At 36.8% G+C, this 22,291-nt stretch overlaps 1 protein-coding gene across 19 annotated transcripts in view; it reads right to left on the bottom strand.

Moving 5' to 3' along the window:
* Positions 1 to 22,291, bottom strand: part of LOC105290868 (zinc finger protein 474) — a 140,474-nt gene that overhangs the window by 34,354 nt on the left and 83,829 nt on the right. For 14 of the 19 annotated variants that reach the window (XM_023529576.1, XM_023529581.1, XM_011358290.2 and 11 more), the window contains one exon: positions 19,905 to 20,102. The gene's annotated coding sequence lies outside the window, so the exon portion shown is untranslated. Of the gene's footprint in view, positions 1 to 3,021; positions 3,060 to 19,904; positions 20,103 to 20,205; positions 20,330 to 22,291 lie in introns of those variants that run through there. The other 5 variants (XM_023529573.1, XM_023529572.1, XM_023529575.1 and 2 more) reach the window with 4 other exon arrangements.

Below are 22,291 nucleotides of genomic sequence, written 5' to 3'. Positions count from 1 at the left end.
AGCTATTTTTTAAAATTCTTACATAAAAACCTAATACTAACTGAGATAGTTATATTTTAATATTTGTCATTGGTTTAGCATAAAATGAATTCTAATAGTGATATTTCAAATTTTAGGATTTTTTTTGATGAGAGAAAACTTTTTTTGAGAAAGTATATGTTTAGGGGAAAAATTGACTTAATACATACTTTTTTTCTAAAAATCAGAAACAAAAAAACTTGAAACTCTAAATACTGAGCCAATGGTTCTTAAAAAATTAATTCACAATCCATCTTTCCCTAGATTTCTTTGAACAAATTTGAATGACATATTTTACTTCAGGAAACTAAGAATCTATTTTTTCCTTGAGCATTTGAAAGAGCTAGGAGGCACCACTGCTGTGCAAGTTATTAACTTACAGTCTCTATACTCCAAATTCTCTTTTGTATGTTCAGCTTTGTGATGCTGGCACTGGGACTCTGTGTACCCCACTTCTGCTTTGCCAGCTGGCTCTGCTAATAGTGTTAAACTGAAGGGAAAACACGAGGTTGGAGGAGGAAGAGAGGACTTGCTTTTTTTTCAAAGCTTCCTGCCTGCTTGTGGTTCCTGTGAATATCACCCCAGCAACACCTCTTCAGCCCAGCAGAAGCAGTTCTTCCATGTAGCAGCAGCTGAAACCAGTTTACAGTTTTTCAACACTTGCAGACCAGACTTACTCTTCCTCCCTGACCAGACATCTCCAGTCAGTCTGTGCCTTCTCCTTGGAGATCTGATTTTCAGCTCCATAAGGCACTTCTTCTAAGTTTCTAACTTTTAATAACTCAAACCTCTTCCCTTTGATATTTCACTCTAGGAATGGTAGTAGTCACTTCCTTTATATAGCAGTGTTCTCTTTTTATCTTGCTAGTTACCTAGGTAACAACTTCATTTCTGGTTAACAAATCTTTACATTAAATGCTCTTTGTTTCAATAATTGGTACGGTTTCTGTCTCCTGACTGATATAACTACCCTCAGACTATGATAAAAATCTGTGATAGTCAAGTTGTCCATTATCTTATTATTGCAATAAATATAAATGCAAATAATTATTTCATAGCATCTTAGAAAATAATATATGCTTATCTTAACATTCAACACTCAACTCATTCAGACCAGTGAAAAATATATATTCGTAATTTTTACACTACTACCGTGTGTCAAGAAGTAGGAAATGTTGCTCTTCCATTTATGACTGAATTAAATCATAAGGGGAAACTTGCCATTTCAGGCATATTTACATTTTCCTTAATTTTACTTGACACTCTTCTGCTACTGACTGCCTGGCCCCTAAGGCCATCGCTGCCACATTGAGAGTCAAAATGAAGTGATGGCGTTCATAGATCAGTAGTGACCAGGAAGTGTTGAGGGTAGCTGGTCCAGCTCACTCTAACTGGTTCTCCGCACTCCTTTCTGGGTAGCACATGGGCCATGGCATCAGCAGTTCTCAGTAATTCTTATGTGAGGACACAAAAGGCCAGGTGAGAACAACAGGGAACTGGAGGTGATTTGGTTTGAGAAAGACAGGAGCAGTGAATGAAAGGTAAAAAATGGAAACCCTTTAGCTGAAGGCATATAGCTTCAAAGGGATATGGTTGTCCATATTGGCATTTTCATGCTGATTTTTGAAGATAATAAAACATTTCCTCTTCTTTGTCTCTCTTTCACTGTAAAGAATTTTAAACCAACAAATAAGTTCTTTCACTTTCATTCAATCTGACTGTCAGGTATGGGCATAACAGTCTATGGTGTTAGGAAAGCTATGGACACAGAAAATGGGAGAAATGCACTCTTTATGATTCTAAGTAGAGCCTCTGCAAGGATATTTTATGTTGTTGAGGCTCAAAATATCACTGATGACAGCTATTGTTAGATTGAGCCTGTAATTTTCACTCTATATTGAGTATCCAAATCATAGAGTACTCAAGAGTCATGAATGCCACACAGGTATGACCATGTAATTTAGAGTGGTTACGGAAAGCATCTGTATAATCACAGAAATGTATAGAAATTCAAGAAATGGGCAAAAAGTGGGAGAGTCAGGCCATTGAACGATAAACGAATCTACATACCATATTTTCTGACATTTGGGATAGTTCTATTCCAAAAGCATAGTTCTATTCCAAATAGCTCTTTTTTAAAAGACTTTAAAGCAGTGGTCCACAAGCCAAATTTGGCTCATAGGTATATTCTTTTTGGCCTGCATAGAGTTAAAAATGTTTGAATTAGTTTCCATTATTGTAAAATTGGGAGATGTCATACAAAATCTGAATTTTTAGTTTCTTTTGAAAAAGTAGAAGATCTGGCCATACAGAGCACCACACTCCAAACTGGGAATAGCCAACATAAACTGATACTGAATAAAGGCTTTGTCTATAGGTCAGACAGCCAGTCTTCACTCTTCCAAAGTTTCTCATCAGCCCCTTGATCCATTAATTTATAGTTCATGCTTGATTCTCAAAGACATTTGAGTTTGTGATCATTTGTGATCCTTGCTTTAAAATGTCCCTTTTCTCAGTTTTTCTCCTCAATTTAAAAATCACTTCGAGGAGCTCTCACACTTTGGGAATCCTGTTGAAGCCTTTTCTATGACAGATAATTATGAAAAGCATGACATATGTATTGGTAAAAATTCAGAAAGGAAACTTCCTAATGAAAGCAAACTGAGGTTGAAATACTTGGTTTTAGGAGGGAGGAAAATATTCAAGGGGAAAATAAATAACCAGTGACCTGAGAAAGAATTTTCATACATTATTGGAGTCATAGGAAATGATGCATCTAATTCCAGAGGGGGAAAAAGAAAAAATCAAGCAGACAGTGTTTAGAGATCAGCCACAGGGGAGATGATAAAAGGAGAAAAAAGAAAAAAAGAAAAAGAAAAACACAAATGTGCAAGAAATGTGTTTTGGAGACCATCTGAACTTTTGGGAGGCATTCCCATAATTATTAGTTATCCATTAATATAAGAGCTACTCTTCTGCTTAAGCCAACAATCTTTGGTTTACCATTAATTGATTTCCCAGATGAAGGATGCTGGATATCTTATGTGTCTAAAGAAAGAATCTGTCAATAAAAAGAACCATAAACAAGCTATTAGCAACTCAAGATTTGGGTTGAAAATACTACAAAAGAGAATTATGCTTCTTTGTAAGGATTACAGAATCAAGTGCACTCTTTCTATCAAACTGGCCATTTTGTCAAGTACCACTGATAAATTAGTTTAAACTGAAAATGTTAAGAGCAGCACAATAGTTCCTTCTCAACATAGAATGAGATATCTCACATCCATCAAATGTCTAAAATTAATGTATTATGATAAAAAACAGTAGAGGAAAACTACAGATATTCCTGATTTATATTCCATTTTTTGAAATTGCAAATAGAGGCATGTGTTTACTGGCCCCCATGTGATTATGCTTGCACTGAGTTCCCACTGTCTTCATGCTCATAATTTATTGTCTCAGAGTGCTAACTCAGTGCAATATTTTGGCACAGACTTCTAAGCCACAGAATGGTAGTATCAGAAGTGTGGTCACTGGACTAGCGCAGCCGGGTAGAAACAAACACGATGAAGAATACAGCCGCTCTTGAAGGGAGAGGCTTGGCCAGGATAGATTGGCATATGAAAGATGGGCCTCACTGTATCCTGGAGGAACCTTTATAACCACATCACCTACTCACTCTACAACAGCCTCAAAGTTGTGCCTCAGTGCTATCCACCTCCAGGAGGTCGGTGCCTCCCAGAGCCTGGCTAACACTTAAATTGATCGTCATTACCATTCATTACAGACATCAACACCCTTTGTTAATAATGCTCTCTCTCCACCTAAAGCTGTTTCTGAGGAAAGTCCCTGGGAAGAGAGTCAAAAACAGGGCTGAGCCCATGAAGCAGGCTGGGTTTCTGCTGTGTGTGTAATGAATGCGCCTCTATTTTCTAATGTGTTCAGCATGATTTTCCTGGTCCTGACTCTGGAGATTTGAGAGTTTATGGACCACAAGCTGAAGCCTGTTCCCAAACATGGGCTTTTTGTTGCTGTTCCCACACCTCTCATCCTCCTATAAAAATAAGTCATTGAAGAGCTATTGTCATTCTGTTTGACATCTATGAATCTCAGGAACAAGGCACTCTTTCACAAGCCAGATGGTTTGAGCTCTCTGATGGTTCAGAATTCTCCATACTACAACCTTTCATTGTTCAGGAGTCTTACAAGGGATATCCCCTGCTGGAGAAAACTGCTAAAAAGAGTCCCTTGGTGGAAGTCATTCAATCTCCATGTCCCCAGAGCCCAAGCCAAACATGAAATGTGGTGACAGCTCTTTATTTGCAAACACACTAAGCTTATAGCTTAATTTTTTTGTGGTTTAAAATTTACCGAAAGCCTCCTTCCATCCCATGCCCAGTAACTATCAGATAGCAAAGAAGTCGGTGAGCGTATCAACCGCTTCATTCTGTTTTCCTTTAGTAAACAAAAAGAAGATCCATGTGTATTTTAGGTCACACCTAGAATCAGAAACATTGGGATATTTGATTATAAGAATTCAATTTAAAATCAACTTTGTGAATTCTGACTTTTTCTCTTTCTTGTGTTTTCAACAGTCTCTTTTCCCATCTTCTGTATTGTTTCTATTTGTTTTACTGTTTCCATTGTCCGGCTGTCTCCGCTTTAAATCTAGAAGGATCCAATATAGTAAGGACAAAGTCCCATTAGGAAATTAGTAAAGAATGTGGATCCTGTAGCTGCTCTGGAGGGATAAGGCAGGGGTACCCAACCCTTGGGCTGTGGATTGGTACCAATGAGTGGCCTGTTAGGAACCAGGCTGCGGAGCCGGAGGTGTGAGCAGCAGGCAAAGCTTCATCTGTATTTGCAGCCGCTTCCCAGCGCTAGCATCACTGCCTCAGCTCCACCTCAGATCATCAGGTGTTAGATTCTCATAGGAGCACCGGTCATTGGTGCCAAAAATGTTAGGACCCACTGAGATAAGGCAATGCCAACCAGTTCATCTCTAAAAATGTGTGGCTTATATTTTAACCCCATTATATTCTGCCGAAAACCGTATAAGAAGTGATGGGCCCAATCTAATCATTATCTTATAGTTCTAAAAGTCAGAAGTCCACCATGGATCTCCTGAGGCAAAAAACAAGGTGCCAGCCAAGCTGTGGTATCTGGCTACAGCAGTAACAGAAAACTAAAACACCCAAACAGAAAAAGATCAGAGTTGTGAATGTAGCCTTCTGCAAAAATGTTGCTCAGCTAGTTTTTCCCATACCCAGAATCTTAATCAGCTCATGATCACCCAGCTCTAGATTCCGTTGGAAACACTATGGGATAGAGGCAAGGACTCCATTCCAGGAGCCTTGCTGAGATGCCCCAATCAGCCCTCTAGAATGAGAATTACAATTCACTATATAGTAACAGAAGCATAAATATTGGCATAATATGATACAGTGGGGTCCAGTATCTCTGTCTAGTTCTGGTAAGAACCCTTCACCAGTGTGACTCAGGAAACAATACTCAGATTTTTCATTCTCTTCAAAGTAGTCTATACATCTTTGCTGTCCACACTTTGAGCTTGTTCTCCCCATTTCCTCTCTGACTGTATTCTTTGTTTTGACTTCTGCATATTTCTATCAGATAGAGTCTTCATTGACTATTTTCTTCAGAAATTTGACTTAAATGCACACTGTTTTGGGCTAACTGACTACATTTCTTGTTAATGAGAGTGCTGAGTGCATGACAGTGTTCTCCTTCTCTCCTTTCAACTGTGTTCTCAGGACCGTGGTCAGCCTCCTCTAATTGGAGGTGAATATTTAAACCCTTGCTAGGTGTAAAGGGTCACTTCCAGTTTGGATTCGGAGCTGAAAGATAATTCCATTTTGTAGAGTTACTTCCTGTTTGGAATCGTAGGGTATCAGAATATGCCACTTTGGTATAAGGATTATTTTGAGCTGAAAGCAATTGAGAAAAAAGCAGATACAAGAAAAATTCTCTGCCCTCTCTCTGCTTGCCTAAAAGCAGGACATACATTGGTAAAAGTGTCTCCCTTTCTTCTACCAGGAAGGGCAGACTTTACTTACCAGGAGAAAATTCTAGACTCTTATCGGTCCAAAGACAAGCACCAAGAGGAACCTATTTAACAACATAACTAAATAACTTTCATCTTTTATTAGTTTCTCCCATATATTTACCTTCCCACAATTTGCTGTCCCTAAAAGCCTAAATTCCTTTTCCTTTGTCTTGTCACTTCTCCATAAATTTATTTTCTTTGTTAAGATGTTATATAAACCTCAAATTCTTACCACCCTTTGAGTTGCTCATCTCTGAGTCCTCCCTTGTGCATGGGCAATGCACCTCCAATAAATTGTTTGTTCTTCTCTTGTTAATCTGTCTCCTGTCAGTTTATTTCACAGACCTAGCCAAGCCACTAAACCAAAGAGGGTAGAGAAACCTTTTCCTTCCCTACAGAGTTTTAGAATGAAAAGGATCTCCCAACATGCTGCATCACGACACTTTCTATGTAACCCTATTAAGTAGCATCAATAGTTCTTGGTCATTACTGTTTAGTTATCTCATATGCACTAATAAACACAAGCAAAGAAAAAATAGAATTTGGAATATACTATAAAATTGCATAACAACATTGGAGAGTGTTCAGAAAAAAGAGGTAGATGTCATTTTAATACAGAGGTGAGACTGAGTATTTTGTCTATAATTGAGTCATATTTGGAAATTCTCTATAAGCAGAAGAGACACACAGGGAAATTATTGCATTAACATGATGCAGTCACCCACAATATGGAGTACCTTTGCTGATTTCCGTCCTGCGTGCTTCTTCACAAAGAAAGACCCATTCAGTAATTCAGCCTTCGAGTGTGCTGCTTAAAGCCCTGGTGAATGGCTGGTCTGCCTATCACTATGTCCCGGGAATCTCAGTTGTGGTCATGTGATCTGCTGCTGAGCCACGTCTCCCTCAGTCTGCACTGATGCAACTGATGATTTGCATCTAATGTAGAAGTTTACATTTTCCTAGGTGCATTTTATCCCATTTGGTTTGATCACATCATGATCCTTTAAAATGGATTTTGATACCCGGATATTAAAAACAAATATCAAATTTTTAGGTCTGATAAAGACATAATTTTATATTTAATTATGATTTATATCAAGGCTATTGTAGATTCACAGTGCAGTTCAAAGAAATAATACTGTGATCCCTTGTATACTTGCCAAGTTTCTCCTAATGATAACACTTCATAAAATTATAGTATATCTCAATCAGAATATTGATATTGATACAATCCATTTTTACTTGCACTCATAGTGTGTATATTTTAAGACCAATACTGTTTTACCTTCCATGTTCATGTCCACCACTATAGTCAAGACACTGAACAGTTCCAACACCACAAAGATCACTCATTTTGCCGTTTTGTACCCACTTCCCTCTCCTATTGCCTCCTCGAAGTCCCCATCTCTTACTTACAGAAATCACTAATCTGTTCTCCATTTCTAAAGTTTTTTCATTTCAAAATGTTATGTAAATGGAATTATACAGTATATAACCTTTTGGGGTTGGCTTTTCTCTCTCAGCATAATTCCTTGGAGAGTTGTCCAAGTACTGATAATTAGTTGCTTTGACATCACTTTTAGCAGTGTCTGTTTTGATATGTCTCCTCAGGCAAGGGAAACAAAAGAAAAAATAAACAAATGGGACTATACCAAACGAAACATTTTTTTCATAGCAAAAGAAACCATCGACAAAATGAAAATACAGCCTAATGAGTAGGAGAATATATTCACCCATAATATATTTATTAAGGGGTTAATATCCAAAAATATATAAAAAACTGACACAACTTAACAACATCAAAAATCAAACAATCCAATTAAAAAATGGACCTGAATAGATATTTCTCTCAAAAAGACCTAAAGATGGCCAACAGATATATGAAAAGACGCTCAAGATCACTAATCATCAGGGAAATGCAAATCAAAACCACAATGAGATATCACCTTGTACCTGTCAAAATGGTTATCATCAATAAATTGACAAACAAGAAGTACTGGCTAGGATGTGGAGAAAAGGGAACCCTTGTACCCTGTTGGTGGGATTGTAAATTAGTGCATCTTCGATGGAAAATGGTATAGAGATTCCTCAAAAAAATTAAAAATAGAACTGCCATACGATCCGGCAATTCTACTTCTAGGTATTTATCTGAAGAAAAGAAAAACACTAAATCAAAAAGATATATGCACTCCTATGTTCATTGCAGCATTGTTAACAATAGCCAAGACAGGGAAGTAACCTAGATATCCATCAACAGATGAACAGATAAATAATATTCCACATATAATGGAATATTATTTAGCAATAAAAAAGATGAACTCATCATTTGCAATATTAGTTGGTGGGTGTGTGAGGATGGGTGTTAGTATATGGGTGGAATTATGAATATGTGTATGCATGTGTGTAGTTCAGTGTGAGTGTATGTATATGTAAATGGACACGAGTGCATGGATATGTGTATACACATGAGTATGAGTGGATAAATGTGTGTGTTTGGAGACATGTGAGTGGATGGTATGATATAAATGGATGTATGTGGGTAGATATGAATTGTTAAATGCGGTGTATGTGTGAATGTGACTGGATGTGTGTGTGTGGATGTGTGTATGAGTGATTGGGATGTGGGTGGATAGGTGTGAGTAGATGAGTGTGAGTGTGTAGGAATATGTGTGTGGATGTGAGTGTGTAAATTGATGTGTATATATGAGTTTGTAGATGTGAGTGGTTTCGTGTGTGTGCATGCACATGTGTATGTACAGATGGGTAATGAGATGTAGGTAAAATGAGAGAAAAAAAGAATGGTGAGTAACTGACATAAGCAACTGGGAAGGTAAATTCCGAAAAGCACTATAGCTAATCTCAGGAAATCTGATTCCCCTATAGGAAATGAGGAATCTTTATAGATTTTCTTATAACACATAACAACTGAAAAAAGATCTTGAGTAATAAAATCTGGAGAACATCAACATTTAACATTTAAGGACTACAAAAAGGAAGTTCTCTAGTTTCCTAAAAAGACCCATTGCAGAGTTTCCTGTAAAAGCAAACTTTTAGTAGAAAAATAGATCACTCTGATTCACAAAATGTAATTTGTACCTAACTTAGTGAGACTATGTGTACTGCACAAAGGCAGACTTGTATCGTATGTTCCTTCCAATTCTGAAATTCTGTTTAATGTTGGTTCAGACAGTTGCCTCCATGTCCCATCTTATGTCACTAGTAGCTGAATATGTCTAAATATTTTGGTTAAAAATCTTGACAAATACTTCTGGATCAGAAAGTGAACTTCTGCAGTAGAATTTTGCTACATTTAGACAGACCTTAAAGAATGAAATACTTTATTTCCAATAGCATCTTCTCTTTGGATGCTAATCCAATACCCATTCCCCTTTCTATGTGGCATGAGGCCAGGTAATTCAGATCTTAATTTTGATATTATCGTTTCTAGGAAAAAAATGTCCCAATTCTAGCAAACTGTAAAATACACTGATAAGGTCTAATTTGCTAAGTAAAAACAGAAAAAGTAGCTTATAGCAAAGAATCAAGTGACACTGCATTAGTCTCCACTTGAAAGCACTTTTTGCATATCCCTCCTAGTTCGAATGCTAATTCCAAAGTGCCTATTGGTTGTGAAATCTTGGGACACGTAACTTCCCTGTGCCTCAGTATCACTTCATGTTTACGGGATGATAATATTCACCTGGCAGTGTTATTGTAAGGATTAAAAGTAAGAAAAAACGCTTCACGCATTGTGCGGCAGGTAAGATGTATGATATCATAATTGTTATTATGTGGTTTTAATATCTGTCTTTGTCCCCATATTTCCATAAATAATCTAGCAGGTTGTAAAATGTAATTAGGAGGCTAACTATAGCATTTTGAAATTATTCTTTTTTGCTAAAATATTCTGAGGAATTCCAAAGTTTTCATTCTCCAACTAACTCGAGTCACATTTTATTCACATTTTGTTAAAAGACATTCCAACTTGAGGTCCTAAAAGGGAAAGAAATACTGAAAAGTTATGAGAAATATGAATACATTTTCCAAAATTATCAAATCTAATCAATATGAACCATGTTACTCAATCGTCCACCCCCAATCTGAGCTGAATGGAACAGAGCTGGGCACTGGACAAAAGGCTGGCAATCAGTAGGCTCAACAGCAGTCTATGACATGCATGGCCTGACATAAAAAGATGAATTGATCTAATTACATTCCTCTCTTAGGAAGGATAACCACTACCAAAATGGTTGCTAAAGCAAAGAGGACACTGAGAAAGAATTCTGAAGTTGAGTAGCAGCATGAAAAATCATGGCAAATAAATTATGCAGAAGAAGACAGAAGAGAGGGAGAGGAAGTGACTGCGGGTGAAATCAAACAGAGCCTGGCAACAGGCTAATATTGGAACACTCGGGTAAAAGTCCAAAAGGGGCTGCCACTGCTACTTGGATACAAAAGACGCATGATGTACTTTAGTTTTCATACTCTAGTCTATGTCTAGAGAACATCTGTGCCCCTGGTATGTTGTGATATTCCTATCAGAGAAAAGAAGAAGCCTTTGTAACAATCTCCCCAATAAGAAATGAAAAATTATATTCGGTGTTATCGTGGTCAATCACGGCAAGTATAAAAGAGGAAGCAGATCACCTCACAGGTGGAAAAGCAGTGACCAGGTCAGATTCACAGAGCTTGGCTGTGAAGAGGCCTCTTTCTCCACCTCTCCTACAAGGGAAGTGGGGTGGGATCTCTAGTTCTGCTCAGACTTTTGAAATAATTTAAGAGACCTGACGAACATAAGCCTGAAAAGCCAATGAGGGTAATACCCAATTAACACTCTACTCAGTATAAATAAAAAGAACATGGTTGAGAAGCTCCTTTGACTTTTCTCTAGAATTCTGAAACTTTTAAGAAGAATTACCTATTATTTTGGGGTCTGAACCAGAGAACAGAGCCTACTCAACCCTTTGGCTAGGAATTCCTCTGGAACACGTAGTTCTTGTGCTTCCTGAGGCCTGGTTGTTAGATTCACTTGTGTTTCCATGCACATGCATCCTTATAATAAATGCCCCTGCTGTCTAAGGCCACATGAGTCCAGTAAGAAGGCCTGCCCGGAACTGGAGTTATTTAATAATTCATTCGGCCAAAATATTGCCTCTGGCAGTGGAGCCAAGAAGAGCTATTTGGTGACAATTTTTGCATTCCCATCAACACCACCACATTATTCATTAGAGATATTTCCAAATAACCCAACCCTTCCCCACCACGAGTGAACAGGCTAATTATTACAATATGTTTACTTCAATTATGGATCCATTAGAATTGCGTGTCACCACAAATAAAAAGAATCCTACTCCAGTCACTTGAAGATATAAAGGCATATCTTTTTATCAAAGCAATCAGAGTCTCAACAACACTAATGCTTCTGTGATATCTTGGCCTTTCCCTCATGGATGCAACTATTACGGCATGAAGCGATAGCATTCTACCGTCTTTACACAGAACAGATGGACAAATCCTTGGGCTCCCAATTCTAGGGTCTACTAGAGCTCTTTTCCTGTGTGGCTCTTCTGTGATGGTTTGTGGGTAGCCCAGGTCCCAGGCGAACTCTTCAGAGAATTCCACCAGGAGAGGCCCATGAGACACGTGGCATCAGGTGCGTCCACTTCCTTTCATTCTCCTTCACTTTTCTTGTCCTTCGATGCCTAGAAGTCCCATTTACAAAAGCTATTCCGCTAGGAGACAAATATGGCCAATGACTCCTATGCTGACTAAAAAGATTCTTCCTCTCTGTGTTGTGAACCATCTTGGATCCTGGGGTGGGAAGCTGCAAATGAGATATGCTTAAGAAGCCCTCATCTGCTCTCAGTGGACTGTGGAAATTTCTCAAGAGCTTTACTTTTTTTCTTAATGATTTTTCCCTCATAGTTGTCTTCTTAAGCTTCTAATTAAGAGTTGTAAGCTAGTTCTCATTTATTTGTTCATAGTTTTCCTAGTTTTCTAATTTTTCAAATGCTAGGATATCATAATACTACAAAATTATATGAGAAAATATATAGAATAGACTGAAATATCTCAAGACGTTATGAAATCAAAATTCGAAAATGCGTAGATTTAGGATATGTCTTTATGAATATCTTGTGGAAGAGTAATGCAATTTTAGGCTAAAAATCTTGACCCTTTTGGTTAATTGTTAAATTCTGATTACTACATTAACATTGAAATAGATTCAGTTACATTTAAAGATTATTAAATTGACGACGAATCACAACAGAACTAATTTTATTTAGACAAGCAATGGATAGTGTCTAAGTGATGTTAGCTAGAACAGTATTCCTGTGCTACTTATCAATAAGCTTCTCCTGTAAGCTTCTGTTGAAGTCTTTATTTGGAAACTTCTTGTTGACCATAAATACCCTAATAGTTAAAACAATTAAACTCCACTTGATGTGGTACTTGACACAGGAAATAGGCTAACTGAAAAGGAAAATGTGGTTTTAATTTTTGTAGATTGAAATGTCATGTGTTTCATATATAAGATAGTTGTTCGCTTGGAAGTGAATAGATAAAGCAATCCAAGATTTATCTATTTTAATGTTGCACAATAATTTGGTAATTTTGAGAGGAAATTGCCATGAATTGATTCAAGTGATATAAATACTAATTTCTTATTACACATTTCTAATTTTAGAATGAGCCATAATATAAATAGTTTCCCACAAATTAAATATATGTATTTCTATCCTTTCAATGAATACATGTCGTTGCTTAGCAAGAGGCTGGGATCTTATTAGTTATAATTATCATTTCATTGAGTACTCTGCTTCCAAGTGCTCACAGACAATACATACACACATATGCATGCACACATGCACCCTTCTACACATCCCTCTCTATGTTTCTTCTAGGTCAAGAGAATATATTGATAATCATTGTCATAATCTTCATTTAGCAATGAATCCATGCCAGGATGCTGGTCCATCTAACACATGGTAATGATATGCTGGATTATAACCAGGTCAGATGGTACTAATAAGGACAATTGTTGGCTATAAAACTCACCAAAAATTGAATTCTGAGTCTTTCTCCAATTGCTTATTTCTTTTATCTCTCACTCTCACTACTTCTCATTTTGTTCTTTGTTCATTTCACAGTAATTTAAAAATAAACTTTAACCACATCTCTGACTTAGGAGAAGTCACACTGGTGGTGAGGCCAGGCTGAGATGATCACGAGAATGTTTTCCTTTTCCCCAGCTGTCCAACTAGATTCTTAATCTTATTGTGGGCTTGCGTGGGGGTGGGGAGAAGGGAGCAAGAGAAAAGGTAAAAGGGACCGGCAGACACTCTAAAAAATATTTAGCACCTTTTCATTCTCTATATGATTGCCTATTAATGACTGCCTACTCTAGTCATTGCTTATATTTTCTTTCTGCTCGCTTTCTCATCTCTTCTTTCTGCTTTTTTGCATCTTAATGCATCTCCTTTCTCATATTCTTTCACTCCAGTCTTTGGTCTACTCCTTTGATATTGGATAACCTCTTGTGATACTATATTACTTCACCCAGGAACATTTCTTGACCTATCACTGATGTGGCAGGCTACCCCTTTTGGATATTTTGCCTGTACTCCTAGGTTTACTGCCAGGCAGGTGAATGGATGTGCCTCGCCATCCACATGCTGTTTCAGCCAGTGGGTGAATAACCACTCCCACCTTTGCCACCTCTAATCGATCTTTTTATGAGTAGCCATATTCAACTACTTAAACTACAAGACAAATTCTAAACCTCCTGTGACTAAATGTTCCATGGTTGTCCCACTACTCTCAAAACGAAATCCAAACTCCTGACCGTGAAGGCCCTCTATAAGCCAGTGCCTCCTTATGTCTCGGCCTTGGTCTCCCTTTACTCTTTGTTGTCTGAATGTGCTTCATCCACGTTCACATTTCAGTTCCACAAACAAGTCAAACTCATACTCACTCTGGTGTAGGTTAGGGGAGGGACTGGAAAGGGGTTTTGTATATGTTCTTGCCACTGCCTAGAATTTTCTTCCAGTTCTTTGCATAGCTTTCTCATTTTGTCCTTCAGGCCTCTATTTAAATATTATCAACTCAAAGAGATCCTTCCTGACTACACTTTCTCAAGCAATTTCTCTCTCTCACACACACACACATAAAAGAAACACACATGCATGTACATACATATACACATGTACACAGACACACGTGTGCACTCTTGCACACATGCGAACATATGCAAGCATATAAGTGCACAAGCAGACACATATCATGCATGGATGCACACATGTACATACATATACATGACACATGTACCACAGCTACCACCATCACGGTTATGTTCAGTCACATTGCTATTTATTTTCTTCATAGCACTTACTGAATATGTTTTCGTCTTGTTTAAATGTGCAGTATTTGTCTTCTTCAATGGGATGTAAACTCCAAGACACTAAGGGCTGGTTTATTCTCTCCGTAGGTACATATCCAGCACCTAGCTCAGTGCCAGGCACATTGTAGGTGCTAACAAAATTTACTGAATCTTCAATGAGTTGAAATTAGCTTGATTTTATATTAGTTTTTAAAATAGAAATCAAGCTCATTATTTAAATTAAGGAATAAAAACATATAAGGACTCTTGGAAAGGAAGAGTTAACAGCTAGTTTTATGGTATTTATTCATGTCTTAGGGATTCCTGAGAATCCTTGTTCTATCCTCTCTACAATACTAACTCAAGAGAATAATATTCTAGCTTTATAAGTATAACTACTTAATCCACGATAAATGAGAATCCAGCCAAGGACTATGTACTGAGTCAAGCCCTGTACCTCACAGTAAAGATTGTTTATCAAATCATAAATGACCAGCATTAATGGAGCTAGATAAGCACAACAGAGATGGCTATACGACTCAGTAGACACATGCACTGGGTTCTGCATGACTAGGTAGAAAGCTAAAGGAGAAGCAGAGAGCCTGGCTTCTCTGAGCTGGGCTTATTCGTATATTGTCTCTCTTGACCACAAGCATCCTGAGTGCAGATGACTTTCAAAGTTTAATTCTTCTTGGAAGTCGTCTTTCTCCTAAAGAGAGCCCCAAAGTACCAGGCACTCAGAAGAAGCACGGTTTTGAGGCCATAGACCTTTAACTTTCATGTATGATTTTAGAAAATATTTCATCAGGATTCCTTGAAAATTAGAATGAATTCAACAAACTACAGCTCACTGGCCAAATATGGCTACCTGTCTACCTCTTTTTGTAACCAAGGTTTTATTGGAACAGAGCCGCACTTACACATTTATGTCTTTGTCTTTGACTGCTTTTGCCCTACAAATGCAGAGTAATGGCCCACAAAGCCAAAATTATTTACTATTTGGGTATTTTAGGAAAAGTTCCTGAATTAGAGCATACAGATGGGACTCCAGTGAAGCACCCAGGTATTAATCGATGTGAATTTAGAAAACAGAACTCAGTGCAACCAGAACCTTACCAAGTTTTGCTGACATAGAACTTAATCAGGCTCCTCTTAGGACCTTCTCTCAAAAAAAAATGCTCGCCTTCACGTTACACCCTGGACATTCTATTTGCAGCTTTTCATTACTTTCGACCTATTATGAAATTGTCTCCTTTACATTCTCCTCCTCTGCTGTCCCCAGGATGCCTATTGCCATACTTGATGTTTTGATATTTAAAAAAATGTTTCAATGTTTTTAAGACTCCATAGGAATCACCACTGCTCCCTCGGGAAAGTTGTTCTGAAATTGTTCACATTCTTTACCATTTACAGTTTTTTCAGAATTGTACATATTCTTGAAAATGTTTCATTCACCAGAGATTTTGGGAAATTTGTTTAAAGTATTACATATTCATTTAAATTATGTAGACTCAGAGAAGAAAAAGCCATATTAGGGTCTAGTTTTTCAGAAAAATTTGTCTTAGAAATAATATATAAGATTAAAATTCTAAAATAAACTGAAAAATGCAACTGAAAGAAATGGTAGTTTACATTCTCAGGCTCAAAAGATATGGATATTTTATGACAGTGATAGCAACCTTGGAAAGCCTAAAGAAATGTTCTTCCTTAGTAAACATTTGAGTGCTGATAATTTTCTGTCAATTCACAGGAATGCGTGAAGCATTTAATCTGATGCTTATTTTGCCAGGTATAAATTTTTTTCTCTGTGATTGTGAGAAACACATTGTGAAATAGGCAATAAAATAGAGATTATAAATAATATTTCCTTGCAAATATTATGAACCATGAAATATTTTTCTCTCATCATCTAGAACAACGTCTATAATATAGTAGACACTCAATAAGTTATTGAACAAATGAATGAATCAATCAATCGATCGAAATTAAGTTCAAGTCACATTTTGTATAACAGGGTTTGAAACATACATCTCTTTAACTGTGATTATCATTCTTGAATAAGTGCATAACTTTATATTTTTGGCTTTTGCTTATTATAGAATAACTTCAAATCAGCTTGCAATAATCTTTCCTTATTCAAGGTTTTGCTTTCCACAGTTTCAGTTTACCAGTGGTCAAATACAGCCCAAAAATATTAAATGGAAAATTTCAGAAATTAACAGCCCATGAATTTTAAATTATGTGCCATTCTGAGTAGCAGTCTCATGCTGTCCCTCTCTGTTTCACAAGGATCTGATTCATCCCTTCGTCCAGCATATCTGTGTTGTTTACCTTCCCCACCCATTGGTCACTTAGTGGCCTTCTTGGTTATCAGATCTACTGTCGCTCTGTTGGTATCACAGAGCTTGTGTTGACATAACACTTATTATACTAATAACGGTCCCAAAGTACAAGAGTAGTGATGGTGATAATTAGGATATGCCAAAGAGAAGCCATAAAGTACTTCCTTTAAGTGAAAGGTGAGTACGATAAGATATTTTGACAGAGAGACTACATTCACATAACATTTATTTCAGTATATTGTTATAATTATCCTATTTTGTTATTAGTTTTTGTTGATAATCTCTTACTGTGCCTAATTATAAATTAAACTTTATCATAGCTGGGCATGTATAGAAGAAAACAGTATATATAGGGTTTGTTACTATTCGTGATTTCAGGCATCCACTGGGGGTCTTGGAATATAATCCCCTTGGTTAAGGGGGGGATTACTATACTGCCTAGGGAAAAATTTGAACAACATAAAAGAAAAAAATGCCCAGCCTGATTCAAACTCTTGTGCATGGTTCCACTGGCAAGCAGTCATGGAAGAACTCGACTTGTATATTTGTTTTTAATACTTGCTTCACTATTTATAAGCCAAGATGAGCTGGCTTATTAAAAATTAATGATGCCAATAAAAATAGATAAATGGAATCATGTAACAGAATGGAGTGCAGAAATATATGGTCGATTCACATATGTGGTCAATTTATTTTTGACAAAGATGCCAAGACAATTCAATGGAGAAGAGAAAAATCTTTTAAAAAAAGAATGGAGAAATAACTGAAGGGAAAAATTAATGTCAACTCTACTTTTACCACACACAAAAGTTAACTCAATGTAGATCACAGAACTAAATATGAAAGCTATATAAAATATATATAAATATAAAAACTATAAAGCTTCTAGAAGCATAGGAAAATATCTTTGTGACCTCAATATTTATAAAGATTTCTTAGACAAAGTACAAAAATCACTAAATTTAAAAGAAAAAGAATTTAAAAATTTCTTTCATAAAAAGTGGAAACTTCTGTTCTTTAAAAAGCACCATTAAGAATGAAAAGGCAAGCCATAGATTGGGAAGGAATGTTTGCAAGACTGTGTGTGTGTGTGTATATATATATCACGTCATATAGCAAGCAATTCAGTTTCATTTTTAATGGGCAAAAGCTTTAAATCGATTATTCACAACAGAAAATATATAACTAGTTGATAAGTTCATGAATTAGAACTCAACGTCATTAGCTGCTAATCATTAGAAAAATGTAAATTAAAACCACAGACATACCACTATATACACACTGGAATGGCCAAAATTTAAAAAATTGCTAATATAAAGTGTTAGCGAGGATGTGGAAAAATAGATCCTCCCATACAAGCCTGGTGAAAATGTGAAATATTACAACCACTCTGGAGAACTGTTTGTCTGTTTCTTACAAAGTTTAACCCACATTTACCTGATGTCATAGGCATTCAATCCCTAATTACCCAAAAGAAGTGAAAATATATTTCCACAAAAAGACATACACAAATGTTTATAGCAGCTTCTACTCTTAATATTGAAAAACTGGAAACAACATAAGTATACATGATAGGTAAATGGATAGACAAATTATAGCATATTCATGCAATAGAATATTACTCCACAATAAAAATAAAAAAGCTACTGATACACACAATGACATGGATCCCTCTCAAAAATATTATGCTGAATAAAAGAAATCAGATACAAAAGAATATATACTAAATTATTCCACAAATGAAACTCTAGAATAAGCAAAGCTAATACGTAGGTAACAGAAAGTAGATCAGTGGTTGCTTGATGGGTAGATAGGTGGGTGGAGAACGAACTATAAAGGTTAATGGAAATGTTTTTATATTGATATTCTTGCTAGTTATATGGATGTAATCATTTGTCAAAACTTATCAAATTGTGTACTTAAAATGTATGTATTTCATTTTATGTAAATTATACATCATTAAGATTGTATGAAAATGAAAAAATTTAAAGAGGCAAAGAATGTAAACAGATAATTAACAAAAGAGAGACATAAATCAACAAACTTATGTAAAAATGCTCAACTTCGTTAGGCATCGGGGAAATGCAAACTGAATCACAGTGACATATCATTTCATACCCATTATAAAGATTAACAACATGTCTACCCTATCATCCATCATTTCAAGTCAAGGTCTAACCCCAAGATAAATAAAAACATATGTCCACCAAAAGACTTGTGCAAGAATGTTTATAGCAGCTTTAGTTATAGGAAACCTAAACTAGAAATAAACCAAATACCAATTAATAGGAGAATAGATAAACAAATGTGGAATAATTGTATAATGCAATCATATTCACCTATAAAAAGAATTGAACTAGTGATATAAACAGCAATATGAAAGAATCTGAAACACATTCTGTTGAGCCAAAGAAGTCAGATACAAAAACATTTACCATAATATTCTATTTACATAAGGTTCATAAATAGCCAAATTATTCTCTAGTGACAAATCAGAACAGTGGTTGCTATGAAGGGAAGACTGACTGGAAGGGATGTAAGGAAACTTTCTGAGTGACAGAAATGTCCTATATCTTAAGGTGATGGGTTACATGGTTGTATATATTTATCAAACTCACTGATTCTAGAAACTTGAATTTAAGAACTTAAGATCAGTTATATTTCACTCCATATAAATTTTATCTCAATTAATAAAAAAATCCACCAAGTCAATTAAGTAAGTATAGACTTTATCACCCCTTTTCTTTCAAGGACAATTTGGCTAATAAACATATAGTCCTGGAATAATGTTAAAGACATTTTATCTACTTTTCTTTGAAGAAAATTATTTTAAAAATCATCCCTTCAAATAAAATGTGATTCTTTTCTAGCCATTAGAACATTTAATCCATAGTTCACATTATTGAGAGCATCATTCAATGAAATAAAGTATTTATTATTTTGTTTAGTAGTACTTAAGGTTTTTACTACACGATGGTGAGAAAGAAGTGGAAGAGATCAATATTATCTAAACTAAGCAGCCGTTCTTAGTGAAAGGTAAGATTTAAGATTGATTAGCTACAAGACCAGGAAGAAAGAGCATACCTTCTGAGAGCCTCACCTTGTAACGTTGTTCTTTTACCTTTTCTATTTTAGCCTTTATCATGGCCTGTTGAGCCCCTCAGGGAGGGGCTAGTGGGAACAGGAGCAAAATCGCTGGAAGCTCCAAGACTCACATCCCCTCCTGCAGGAGTTCCTGTAGTATCTGAGGCTGTCAGAACAGGAACCAGCCTTTGTCGCCTGGATGTATCCTGGCAACCTGTCAACAAAAGGGACAGGGCTGAGTTCTCTAGTAACAGATTGGAAAAATCCAAAACAAGGGGCAAGGGAACTGAGAAACCGACAGCAAAATAAGTATGGACCTCAGCTTTCTTTAAAGTCGACTCCAGCAACTTTACCAATGGACTGAGCATCGAATAAGGATAGGCAGGTGGATTTAAGTCACTAGGCTCTTGGTGTGGAAATAAGGTGGAAACGACTTCTTTTCTAAGGAAGAAAAAAGAAGCAAAATTTACTGAGTGTCTTATTGATCTTTTCTAGGGTCTTTAAAAAGGATCATCTCTGTAGGAGAGCTTGGCATCTCCTCACAGAGAGAGACGGATCTCCATGGCTCTCAGAGGGTGTCTGTGCTTTGGTCTAAAATGAAAGAAAGTATAAAATGTAGAAGTGATGGTTAGTTTATTTTCTGAGGTCAACATTCTAAAACGTATCTGAAATAATTTTTTTAAACCTCATATTTAAAAATACTCTGAGACAGTAAGCTAATTGTGGTACAATCCTACAATGAAATACTTTGCAAGCATTAAAGCTCATAAAGCAAAAACAGTTTACTGACATGGGAAGAAGTCCACAATATATTTCTAAAAAGAGAAGCTAAAAAACAGAATAAACAGTAGGATCTCATTAAACTCTGTACGTGTGTGTGCATGCATGTGCGCGCGTGTGCTCTTAACTCAAAGAACATTCGCCAAAACCTTAACAGCAGTAATTGCTGGATGAAGAGATTAAGGTACATTTTATTAAATGGTTTTTAGGGTTAGGAGTTGGGGGAAAAAAGAGCCCCACCCTTTAAGATTCCAAAACACTGTCCCTCACCCCAAACTGGGATGTATAAGGAATTCACAGGACTGTTCATTTTGTTGAAGTGACTTCAGACCACACAGTCTAAAGTCCCTGCTGGTTAATGAAGTTCTACATCTTAACATTCTATAACTCTCAGAAGATGGATATATCCTCTCCAGAGATTTACAGATCTATCTCAATTATACCATCACATAAAATAGTTTGTATGCTTTTCTTCTGAAACCTTTCATAAGATGCCATATATAAATGATGAGGCATGCCTAAGATGCCTAAAGAGCTGCTACAGAGTGACTCTATATTGAGATGGGGGCAAGAAAACTTAGTTTTACATTTGGCTTTTTACCAACTCGTGGGCGCCTACTTATTTCTTACTTTACAGAAATTATATGCTTTCTCAAATCTCTTGTGAGCAAAATGAGATATTTCTCTAAAGAAACTGCCCAATAAATAAACACCATCCTAAATGCACACACGGTATCCAGTCAAGTGGCCAGCTATTTGGGCCAGATGGCAGAGGAACAGATAGGAACTGCTGGCCTAGGACAGGACAACCCTGGGAAAATACTGAGAGCAGATATTTCCATGGTAAAATAGGGCAAAGAGTTCTTTATCTGGACTGGAGCAACTGCCCTCAGAAGGCCTGGAAGTAACAGCTTCTGCACCAGTGGGCACAAGTGTTAGGTGGGTCACTAACAGTATGTGCATTCGCAGCCCTCTCTTCCCTGGTGCGGTTGCCAAGTTACCAGCTGCTTTTTCTGCAGTCATCAGAGCTGCTTCTGAAACTGGTTGGAGAGGAGCCATTGTTTTCTAACTCTGGACCCATTTGAAATTCATGGGTTTGAACTTCCTGGTGTTCAAATGTATTTCGTCTTGGTAAAACAGGCCTTCCTAGGTGCCTGCCCCCCCCGCCCCCCTCTGCCCTGTCTCCCTTTCTCTGTCTCTTCCCTCCCTCCCTTCTTCCCCCGTCTTTGTCTTTTAAAGAAACCAAAACTTTTAAGTGTCTTATATATTTTTTAAAAATCAAGCTCAGAAGGCATCTTAGATATTAAATAGCTCTTACAACACAACCTTTTGATGATTTAAGAGTAAATGAAGCAGAAACATATGGATTCCATTTTCCATAACTCACACACGGTCCTTAAAAAATCAAGGAGAAATGTGCTCAGCACGATGTATTCTGTTTGGTTGAACCCAAAACATTTGAAAAATACTTGGAGGCTGATGAATCCAAAATATTTACCCATCTCTATTTATAACATCGAGGGAAAAAGCCCTTGATTCATGGTGACAGCGAAACTGCTCACATCTGCTGAGTGGGCAACCAGCAACCAGTGCAAGCTTCAAGATAACTGTGTTCCCTCTCCT

Source organism: Pteropus vampyrus, unplaced genomic scaffold (genome assembly GCF_000151845.1).
Source record: "Pteropus vampyrus isolate Shadow unplaced genomic scaffold, Pvam_2.0 Scaffold39, whole genome shotgun sequence".
In the NCBI taxonomy this organism is placed as follows: domain Eukaryota; kingdom Metazoa; phylum Chordata; class Mammalia; order Chiroptera; family Pteropodidae; genus Pteropus; species Pteropus vampyrus.
The sequence above is the reverse complement of the archived record's forward strand: the minus strand, read 5'-3'. Positions and strand labels throughout refer to the sequence as shown.